Source organism: Parasteatoda tepidariorum, chromosome 2 (assembly GCF_982258835.1).
Source record: "Parasteatoda tepidariorum strain Cologne lab strain chromosome 2, Ptep-v5.0, whole genome shotgun sequence".
NCBI lineage: Eukaryota > Metazoa > Arthropoda > Arachnida > Araneae > Theridiidae > Parasteatoda > Parasteatoda tepidariorum.
Genome location: NC_141756.1, coordinates 62,009,070 through 62,021,372, shown reverse-complemented (window position 1 = coordinate 62,021,372; position 12,303 = coordinate 62,009,070). Strand labels below are relative to the sequence as shown.

General features: G+C 29.5%; 1 protein-coding gene across 1 annotated transcript in view; it reads left to right on the top strand.

Annotated features, from left to right (window-relative positions):
• Positions 1 to 12,303, top strand: part of Mip (Myoinhibiting peptide precursor) — a 131,616-nt gene that overhangs the window by 47,221 nt on the left and 72,092 nt on the right. The window lies entirely within an intron of this gene.

The window sequence follows — 12,303 nt, the reverse complement described above, 5'->3', positions numbered from 1 at the left end:
TTTTCCTCATATAAGCTTTCTTTTCCCTTTTGAAAACAAACAAATAAATTAAGAAAGAAATCTGTACCCCTTTTATATAAATATTTCCTTCACATAAATTAAGCACATCATATTTGCAATTCAGCAATCTTTAAAATGTAATTTTTTGACAATCATTATGCTACGAAATTATTTCTTTTTTGGCAAAACTCAAAATTTTTAATATTTGACGAAACTGCTTCCTGTCTCACATATCACCAATGCAATATCAGAGTTTATATAATTATGCGAATATTAGAAAATTACTTCAACAAAAACAGTAAAATTTTACCATGCATTATAAGAGGAAGATAGCTTAGATTAACTGTAATAAATAGCTAAGCATTGTGAATACGAAATAGACTCTTAAATTTAAGAGAAACCCCCAATGCTTTGCAAAATCTCTCTAATAACTGAATGGTACAGGCGATAGTGTATTCGCTCATCAAACTGTTTTCCCGATCCGATTCTTAGTGGGGCATTCATTCATACTTATTTTATTTTATATGTACTACAATTTGAGTGTGTTTACATGTTGACATGTAGCTTTAAGCCTAATGTTTTTAACAAAATTCGTATCTTCAAGCTAATGAGGGTAATTTATTTTTTTTTTAATTTGACGAGAAGTTGACAAAATAGAAGAAAAATATGTGAAATTTTTATTATTCCATTTTTACATAGTAAGCCCGCGTACATTTTCGTATCAAAATCAAATGCAAGTAAATATAATACATATTATATTAATCAAGTTATGTTTATGAGTAAGATCTTCAATTGCAAATACTACATCAGTATTATCTTAGAAATAGTAGACTGTTACACTTATATATACGCTCCCCCTCTTTTATGATGCCCATTTATAACAGGGTTTACTATTTCCACTCAATTATGCCTGAATCACCAGCAATCCTCCAAATAATCAATCAGTGTCAGAATAAAGATAGCAATTGAACAATATGAAGAGTTTCTTTTCCCAAACATAAGAGTCTCTTTTCCGAAATTTCTACTGAACGAATTGAACAGAAAGTTGGTATTATTTCTTTCATTGAGGATTGTTTTTCTCCGCTCTCGGCCTCATAAATTGTCCCACTCTTCAACAACAACTATTCATGCAATAATTATCATATAACTAATTTTCTCTATCTTTAGCCATTTATATCAATGCTTTTTTACAAAAAGCATCAAACTGTATAAAATACACAGATTATAGAAAATAAAAAAAGGCATGCGTGTAGGTACCTCTAACAAATCAGCAATTCTGATCCGATACGCACTAATTTTGGTGTACATCATTTGTTCGAAACCATGTTAGACCTGTATATTTCAAAACAGTCTTCTTTCGCCAATTCACATGCTACAACCCAAAGAAAGAGTTTTCCATAAGATTTGATAAATAATACATAATATTAGTGATTTAATAGCTTGCAGATGTAATTAATTAAAAACTAATTTTATCGCAAGTTCTTATGAATTATTTTTCTTAGTTGGTTTCTTATGTTAGGCTATCACAAGTAAAATAAGAGTTAATAATTTTGCGACGTATGGTGATGTTGTAAATGAATTCATATTCTAAAAAGTACATGAAATCTCTCGTTCATTATAAAGATGCTTACGATTATAAAGCGTGTTTCCACAATTTTAAATGACGACGGAAACCAAGGTGGTTTAATAAAATATATTTGAAATTCCACATTATGAACACGTAAAATTTTGTAGTAAATAATACTGTATGCGTAGTAAGTCTTTCTTTTCGGAAGTTGAATTTTCTTCTCATATTAAGCTAAATCTAATGGAAGCAGCACCGGAACATCTAAAATATAAGAAAGAAATAAAGTTTATGTATACAAGTTACCATGAATGCGCTGTATGGTGATATTATAATACTTATCCCTTTCCGTGGGTGGTAAGAACCTTATTACTAGAGCACCTATATTGGTATAATAGATTCTCATTTCCACAGCACTTGTAACAGCAATACCAGTAGTATTTATTACCACATTTAATTAAGCATTACTAGTGTCTAAAATAGTTCGGCTATTTCTTACAGCTCACGAAGAAAAATCGTTGTTAGTTTGTCCGCTAAAAAAATTGTTATAAAAATATTAATTTCGTTTATAATTATTGTGGTTTACAATAAAAAAAGTTTTGTAATGGGTACCTGTTAAAATAAAAAAAAATGGGAAAAGGTACTTATACATATAGAAATATCGTAAAAAAAGCCTTGTTGTTATTGATTCCAATGAAGCTTAAATTTAATAATATTCCCTACTAGTATTGCTAATTGGCGTTTTTCACAAGAAATAATGTTGCTAATACGCTACAAATATTATTGTAATATTATTCCAAGATACTTTTATAGGTTCCAAAATATCTACACTAAGTACTGTAGACAAATAAATTAATAGGTGGGAAAAGGGCCGTAAAGTTTAATACAAACTTTACGCACAAAAAAATTATTGTTTAAGAAAAGGTCAAATGTTGTTAAGATACAAACCATTGTCTTTCAAAGAAATTAAGTAACAAAGTTGCCCTAATTGCTTTTTTTTTAAATAGCAACTTACAGTGGTTCCTTTATTTTTATTTTACTAATCGTATTTATTAATAACATTTTGCATAAATATTGACTACAAATGTATATAATTGAATCCTGGGAAGGAAAATTAATAGGTATTAGAAACATTCACTATAATTTATTTACTTCCTCAATTTAGACGATTTGAAATTTTTGTCTGCACATTGCATGACGAAAACGTTAGCTACACCCTAAGTTAGTTCAATGACTCGTTTTGGATTTTTTTCTTTGTATATTTTGAATATTTTATTACCGTTCTAATACGGTAAATAAAATGCTTTTACGTTGTATAACAAAGAAATGCTTAAAATAATTATGTACGTACATGCAAGAAATACACACGATATGGTTTGTAATGTTTTCTGAAACAATTTTGTTGTTCCAATGGATGGTATGATTACAAAAAAAGGAAGAAAAACAATATCAATAAAGGTATCGAATATCCTCTTCAATAGAAAATTTTCCAAAATACTTTTAAAAAAACTGTACAATAACTGTTAACATATAGTTTGAAGAACAATATTTAAATGCGTGTTTGAAACATTAATAAATTTTAAATTAACTTATTGCTCCGATGAAACTTTTATCACACATATTATTTTTTTTTTAAACACAGCCATCCAACTACATGAAATTTGTATTAAACAAAATACTAAAATATTAAAACAAATGTACAATGTTCAGCCATTTCTGCCACGAGGATATGCTAAAATTCCTTACAGTGTGAATCTGTGAGATGTGAGTATAAATAAGAATATATGCCCATAATATAGGAAAGTACTTATCATTTTATGAATAATTTTATTAATTATATTTAAGTATTTTTAAAAATATTTTAGTATATAAAATATTTATATATATATATATATATATATATCTATGTATCTCATTGTATCTATTGTATCTATGTATCTCACACATTAATAACACGAAACAACAGTTTTGCATATCGAAATTAAAGGAATTTTTCGATACCATGGTTTTAAGAAAATAAAAATAAAATACACACAAAAAATAGGTATCATTTTTCATTTTATCAAACGTGCAACGAAAGTTAACTTTTTGTTCGATTTTTTTATCACATGCAAAAGTGAAATACGAAATTCTACGTTTGCCTGGTTGAATACAAGATCAAATATTTAAAGTCCCTGAAGAAGTTTGAAGTTGAGGACCGTTAACAGGCAAAATATGTAAGCGTACGTGCGCTAAAACGCAAGTTTTCCCAACTGAATGTTGTATTTTGTAGTTAAAGCATGAATTTTAAACAAAAATATCTGTGGGGCTTTAGAATTGAAATTCTGATGACACTATCATTTCAAAATTTTTCTAGAAAATGTATGTATTGTTTAAAATTATTCATTGAAAATTTGCATTCCAAACTTATTGGCTTTATAATTTGAATACGAAACTAGCTTTATGCATATATTTAACACCTTTTCAGCGAATTTCCGCCCTACATATTTCTTTCTTTAGTTCACAATAAAATACTTAATTCATTGATTTGACGTGCCCAAAAAAGCTATTGATTTCATTAAAAAAAGAATTATATTCTCAAATCAATTAAAAACGAAGCATCAGATGATGTCTCAATTAGTTATATACATTAAACAAAGTCATTTTTCTAAAAATAGTGAATAATGAAAACACACAATATAAGGGTTTCAAAAAATAGGTAGAAACTTCTTTTCTACATAAGAATTTCTATATGAGAATTCCTCCATCACATTTTAAAAATGTATGCTTGGAAATAAACATTTTTTCGAAAGTTTATTAAAATTTCTATCTTGTCAGTAGTTTTTTTCTTCTTAAAACCTACTTTTTTCATATTTTATTTGTTTTAATAAAATCATAACTTTTTCGAATGTACTGGAAAACAATAGCGTTATGTTGTATTTCAATTATATTTGACGAAAGAACTCAAAAGACCTATTTTTCTTTTTACTTGTATTTTTTTATACAAAAGATTGTTTAGAAATAAATTTTAATTATGTTATTATGTGCACAACATAATTTTATATGTAAATTTATGAAATGTATTATCATAATAAAATTTTCTATTACGTCGAAACTGCTGATATTAATTAACTTCAAACAATAAACTGTGCATTATCAAATTTACTTAACAAGAATGTCCTTTTTTAGCAATAGTATACATCAAAGAGCCATTACATTATGACCACCCTCCATCAATAACAATGGGCTCGTCCAGGTTTTCATAGCTTCTCGCCCAGGAACAGTGTTTTCATGGAGCACATTAGGACCCATAATCCTCATAAAACTATCCCTGGCGTCTGTAAGCTACTTGAACATAGTTGCAGACCAGGTTCACCCATTCATGGCAGCAGTTTTTCCTGCGGGGATGGTGTTTACAAACAGGATAATGCACCATGTCATAAGGGTTGAATCGTCATGGATTGGAGGAACATTCCAGTGACCTTCAAGTCATGTCTTGGCCCCCAAATTCACCTGATCTTAATCCAATAAATCATTTGTGGTCCTACATGGGAAACCAAATTCGTGCTGCCACGCTACCGCCTCGCAATGTGAGGCAATTGCAGGACCAGTTGGTGAGCGCTGGGTACCAGATACCTCAGACTACCTATCAGCACCTTGTGGAATCAATGCCACGGCGGGTGCTAGTAGTTTTGAGGGCTAAAGGTGGTTCTACATGTTATTAGCAGTGTGGTCATAATGTAATGACTCTTCTGTGTATAAATATGTGTGTATACTGTCTTCTATCACCTGCTTGGAGCACTGACGAATGGAAATTAAACATTTTTAGACAAAATATAATGTCAAGGTGCTGAAATCGTTAAATGAGTAGCCTTTGTCCATCTCTACCTGCAGCCCCATTCCTGGGCTAGGTAACTACAAACTCTCGGTGTGTAAAGCAAATCTAAAATATTATTCAACAAGGTAACAAAGTTATTTTAAAAAAATATTATGAACAACTTAATTTTTTTTTTAAAATGAACTAATTGAAATAATTTTTGTATGCAAGGGTTCTAAAAATAGGTAGCTAATAATTTAACACAAATTAAGTATGCTTTTAGCGGTGTGTAAAATTACAATTAATTTAGTGAAGAAATAGTTAAAGAAATAATTAAAGAATTGTAGTTAAGTTTTATTTTTTACAAAGCGTAACAAGAAATAAAACCTGAAATGGTAATTACTAAAAAGAATTAATCTTCTACATTCCCAAATTAAGTTTCTTTCTGCTGTAAAAAATTCTGGATTTATGATTAAACTAACTATCGCTAGACTGCGATTTAGTTAAAATGAAGATAAAAAAAATTACACTAAGCTGCATGAAAAGTTAAGTTAATAAGTTAGGCAAAATAATTGGACAAAGGTTACCCATGAAATGATTTCAGATGTTGTACTTCGCTATCCTCTTGACATTTTAAAGAAAACAAACTTAAAATAAAAGTTTTAGAAATGCGATTTAAAGCAATTCAAATAACTCTCTCAAAAATATCAGCGATAAAGTATTAAGCTACCTATGATGATTAAACACGCATTTCTTCCCTCCAATTCCCATTCATTTAATATCCTTTCATTAAAGGAATTAGTATTTGGCGTAATACTTTAATTCTCTTTTTAAATTATTAAATACTCATTACTTTCATGTAATTATCCTTTTAAATGGATCAAAAACTTTGAACTTTGAACCAATTCTTCATATTACTGTTTGCAAACAAATCATAATCTCCAAAATCCACTTGTGATTGGAAGAATGCAATTCACAAGTAGTTCAACAAGAGAGATGATAGTGATCATGTTGCCATAGTAACATCACATTCACTCTTTTCCAACACATTTTGATCTAAACCGAAATGCATTGAAATCTGAAAACAGATTTTGAATCCTTTCCACTCGAAAGCCAATTAAAAATCCATTTTCCACCGTTCAAGACTCTAATGTGTCCTGACAACTAAATTCCGTTTATAGCAGCTGCTTTTACTCACACACTGACATCGTGTGAAAGATTACAGAGGATTTGGACAATTTTTAAACTTGTGTGTTTTTATTTTTATTGCGTTCACCAGACTATCTGTCTTGTGAGTTTGAAGAGAAGTACTCTATCAATAAAATATATCACAAGCGCCTACATTTTAATTTACGTAGACTGAAACTTAAGGGATTAAACTTTTTGGATGAATCGCTTAATCTCAACAGAAATAAACTTTCAAAAAGTTTTAAGAAGAGAGAATAATTAAAATGAGATTTTAAAACTTTTTATTTGTTTTAAAGTTGGTTTTAAGCTAAATTTAAAATGACACTTTCCAAGTGATTTTATAGTGATGGTTTTTTCCAATAAATAAATAAATATTAAATAAAATAGAAATTGGTTGATTATTCCGATCGAAGTCTTGACTTTTCTCAAAATTCGATGCATAACTATGGAGAAGGAATTTTCAGTGTGCCATTTTAAGTGGTGATGATGGAATATTAAGGTGTGGGTGGAAGTTTGTATAGTATAGTGGACTAGTTGAAGAATATTGACAAATTGATGACTGATGCTGAAATCAGGGGATGATGAAAAGAACACTTGAAAATTAAAACCGGATCATATAAAGTTTTTATTTAATATATTTGCAGAGCTCGAGATACCAAATATAAATACTATCCATAAGAATTTCAGTTGAATAAGTTTTGCATAGTAATATTAATAAGGACAGGCCATGGGAGACAAATCCCCCACGACCTGCCTTAACAAAAGCCAAATTAAAAAGTACGTGTAATTTGTTCCCAACGGACACAGAAGCATGGGTAGGAGATCCAAAATTGGCGAATTATCACAATATAACATAGCCAAAACAAAGCCAACCAGCATATCAATATTGGGTTTAAAAAAATACTTTGGCGATCACGAGTCGCCAACAAATGTATGAGAATTATTACAACCATGCAACTGTAACATTTAGCAGTTGGAAATTAGAATAAAAAGTTATAAATAGATTTTTGTTTTCGATTAGGCGCGACAGTGAATTAATAAGTCTGCATTAGTAATGAAATAAAAAGTATCCGTTATATTGATCTATAAGAGAATAATAAATATTTTATGTTCGTTTTAAAATATTAAGTACAATTCGATTAATAAAAATTAGCGTAAGAAATTAAAGATATTTTAAAAGATAAGAAATAAATATGTAATGCCAATTGTGGCATCACAATAGCGTTTTCAAAAAAAATTATAAATAAATTAAATCAATCAATAAATAAATTAAATGGATAAGTATGTTACCCCGCAATTACTCAGCAATGAAGTTCAAAGATCAGTTCGCAAGGTTCCAGTTTTAGTAATTTTACTTCCTGTTGACAAAAAATATTTTTATTTTATTTATTTATTTGCACGTAGAAAATTTATTAACTATTTCTTTAAACCGCTTATCACTTGCAATATTTATTTTACAACTTATATATTAGATATTTGAAATTAAAAGAAAAACAAGCATAAATTAAAATTATTGCTCTTATATAGTCTAAAAGTTAATTTTTTTCCGAATGTTAGATTGTCATTTAATAAAAATTGTGTGAGTATAAACAGTAAATTTTAAAATTTGATAATATTTTCTTATAAATGAAAATTCTTTTCTTATCTAAATTAGAACATTTCGGGATAAAAACATGTTGGGTTACGCTTTGTTAACATGTTAAACAGTCAGTCGTAATGCCTAGCAATCGAGCAAATAGAATTTGGTTCGTAAAGTAATCCAATAGAAACTGCAGAAGCTGTTCTGAGTGTTTGTCGAGTTTTTTGAGAGGAAAATTCCTAGTAAAAACTAAATCAATAACGTTCGGAGAGTTCGTGGGTTCAAACCCCGCTGGCCGAAGACTCGCTGTGTAGTAAAGTGACTGATGCACGTTAAATCTGTCGAGTCGCAAAAGTCCTCCATGTTCCCATAACAAATCAATACCTCTGACGATACTGGATTGGAGATCGATCGTTCTCTGATTCAGGTCAAAATTACGATCTGTGGATGAATGAATGGGTCCGCCCTAGAAACGGGTGCGACATATGGTGTAGCAGAAGTCGAATTCTGGGCCATAGATGGCTCCACTGAAAAGCAAGAAACGCACACTTTGTCTTAAATTTGTTCGGTTTCACCAAGCAGGCTTGCCCGTGTGGCAAGTGGCATTAGAAACAACAACAACAAATCAATAACAAGTATTAACCTCTGAAATTATTAATTTTACATATGAATTTACAGTTAACGATGCATTTCCTTTTTCAAAAGAAAAAAACAAGAAAAAAGGTAGTTTTTTGATATTTTCTTGATGCTTTATCACACGTGTCCTTAAATTAACTAAATATGAGCATTCATAACAGCTAAATATGGATGACTCAGAAAATAAGTTTTTCGCTAGTTATTTCAATGGCCACTCTACTCTTATCATATTCCAAAAATTATTAATCCATTCTTTATTTTCTAATTTAATAAGTATTTCTTTCTTGTCTTGACCAGTTTATAATGTTCTTTTAAGAGTCGTTGTTTCACATTTACAGGAATGAGTAGTTTATACTTGGAATTAAAACTAATTTTCAAATTTACTTCGATATGGTTGAAAGCTTTTGTTTGCTTCCTTTAACTTTCCCTCTTAGAAAAATATTTACTTACTTAATTTGAAAATTTTCAATAATAAAATAATGAGCTTAAATTTATTCATAGAATTTTTAGCTTTAGTTACTTATATGGAGTTTATTTTGATTATACATTTACGTAGGTTATAATTCTTAAGCGAAAATAATTCTGAGAAAAGCATGTGATGATAAGATTATACGTGGATAGGTTCTTTTCGAAAAATTGTTAGTAAAAGTAAACTTATTTGTTAAAAATCATAAGTTAAACATAATTAGAGAAAATATTTCAACTCATGCTCATGAATATACTTATTTCAAGGAAAATAAAGAAGAAAAGGTAAAGCTTGCCCCCAAACCTTTATAAAATAATGCTATTATTTATTTCCAATGTTTCTTTATAAGATTATATTACGCATTTTTCATATTATATTTTAATGAATTTTCCAAATAACTTTTATTACCTTTTACTTTTAATGCAGAAAAAGTTCATATCATATTTTTGTTTCATAACGTATTAATATCCAAATTAATAAGACTTATAACTATAGACTGTATGTTCGTTTAAGTTGATAGTTAAAAAACATGGATACTATATAGTGTGTTTAAAATTTGAGATAGTTTATTTGATAGTATAAGATCTTACTCCCTTAGCATTTAATAATAGTTCACTATTATTAAATAGTTCACTAATTTAACAATATTTTAATAATATTTCACTATAGTTTAATCAGCTTCATATCTTCAATTTTGTGAAGCAATGTTACTTGTATCACTGTTTTTAATTTTTCTTTTAAAAATAACCCCTTCTATTAGGCGTTTTTTATGGTAACAGAAAATTTTAAAAATAAAGATCACACCGGGAGGTTCTTATATGCATGGAGATTGAAACTCTATTTTTTTTCCGCCAGTAACCAGGACGAGAAGCAAGATCTTCTATGAGCACTTAATTATTTAACAAAATAAACATAAAAATCACTTTTGAGGTTGAACATTTATACTCATCGGTTTAACTACGTAGATATAGTCAAACCCCGCTATAGTGAACCTTCAAGGGACCGAAATTTCTGTTCACTATAACCGGGAGTTCACTGTATCCGTTACGAAGGGAATTTAACTAATGGTTCCCAAACTCCTCCCTTTTATTACACATTATTCAAATAAATGACTGAAAAATATTATGTAGTAGCAAAAAATGTGCTTTTTTTTATTACTCTTTGTTTTGAGTACCAAATAAAATTAGTAGTCTTTTGCTGATGAGCAATCCTCAACATCAGATATGGAAAAATTTCCCTACTCTCAGAACAATTTTCTTGAATTTCTGTTATTCCGCTTTTTAAACCTGTCTAGCCTGCCATTCGAGCACATAAAAATAGTCTCATAAAATCGCTTAGCAAATTCATCGACATTTGTCCAGATACTTCGATTGGTGAACCACTTCAGTAATGCTTCCTCAACATCATTGTGATCTGCTTTCCTCAACTTTTTTCTGCCATCTAAATTTTTTTCAAGAGCAGAAATTATTAATTGCCTATTTTTTCCATATGTTACAAACTGCAGATTTGGATAGTTTATATTCCCTGCAAATATCAGCTTGATTGCATCCATTTTCAATTTTTCTGATTATGCCCATTTTATCATCAATGGAGAACGTTTTACGTTTACTGCTCGCCATAGTTAAATTCGAGACACTTGTTTTCAGGATTTTTTAACAGAACTGAGATCAAAAAGGAGTTGAAATGAGGGCCTTATCAACACATATTAGTGTCCAACCCTTTGACCAATAATGAAGAATTGCTCATTCCCTTTGACAGAAAATGCATATTGATCCGACTGACACCTTACAGGGCATCGACTTCCTGGGTTGGAAACATCTGCTTTGTTTGTTTAGAGATGGGAAAGTGAGATAAAAGAAGCAAACAAGAAAAAATGCTTATCGCTACATTCCCCTCTATAGATGGTTTTGAAAATCGGTATATGTATTTTTTTTTTTTTTTGAAGTAGAAATTTCAAAATTACAAAAGAAATCAGTTGAAGACAGAAAAAAGTTCAATATATCCACCTTCCTTACTTTTTTAGTTCACCATATCCACAAAAAATAACATTATCCATGTATAGCAAGACATGGGACCGAACATTTCGTTCACTATATCTGGGAGTTCACTATAAATCGTGTTCACTATAGCAGGGTTTGACTGTATTAAATAAATAGAACGAAATAAAGAAAGGAAAACACTACAAAGGTTGCTCATTGATATCCGTAACCTACAGCATGACTCTAAAACCATGGAACAAACTTAGAAGGTAAGGCTTATCATAAAAATTAAGAAAAACATAGAAACCGGGATGTCATCGTACGTCAATTAAGAGCACTTTCCTATTTCGTATTATTTCTACGCGTGCCTTTAAGCAGGTACTTTTATTAATCTAAATTATCTTAATTTCAGCCAGCTCTTCTGTTTATTCGCCAAATCATTAAATTACGAGAAAACAGTTGATATTGAACCAATTTTAATGCTATTTCCGATAATAATTATTAGGAAAAAATTAAAATTAAGATAATTTAGAAAAAGCAATGAACCTGTTCAAAAGCAGAAGCCGAAACAGTTAATAATATTTTTCGTAAACAGTTCGTGTAAGCAGCTCCTCAGTTCGAAAATTGAAATTTTGGTCGTCAAATGAGTATCATATGCTACATGTGTTTCAAAACATAATGAACAGTCCGTAGTTTAGTTGAGGGTAATTATACCTCCAAACTTTAAATTTAAGTTAGATGGTTTCTTTTTATGTTTAGGTCTACATTATTAGAAAAAAAAATTTTATTTTCCACACTGTTAATTTAAACATTTATTTTAAATATAAAATGGTATTTTGAAAAATACATTAATAGCCAAAAATACAATTATTTCTATCTTAAATATAAATTTAGCACTTGTCTCTGACATGCCTTCCATCAAAAATAAATGAATTACAAAGAAGCACTTTCAAATTCTCTCGCTTAATCTTTAAATGACAAATTAGGAGTTCACGAGATTGACAGCTTTACGTTGCAATTGTAAAGTTCTCAAAGTGAACAGTGAAATTTCGCAGATGCCTGTCTTCCCTCATCGCCAACAAAACGCGCCAAGAA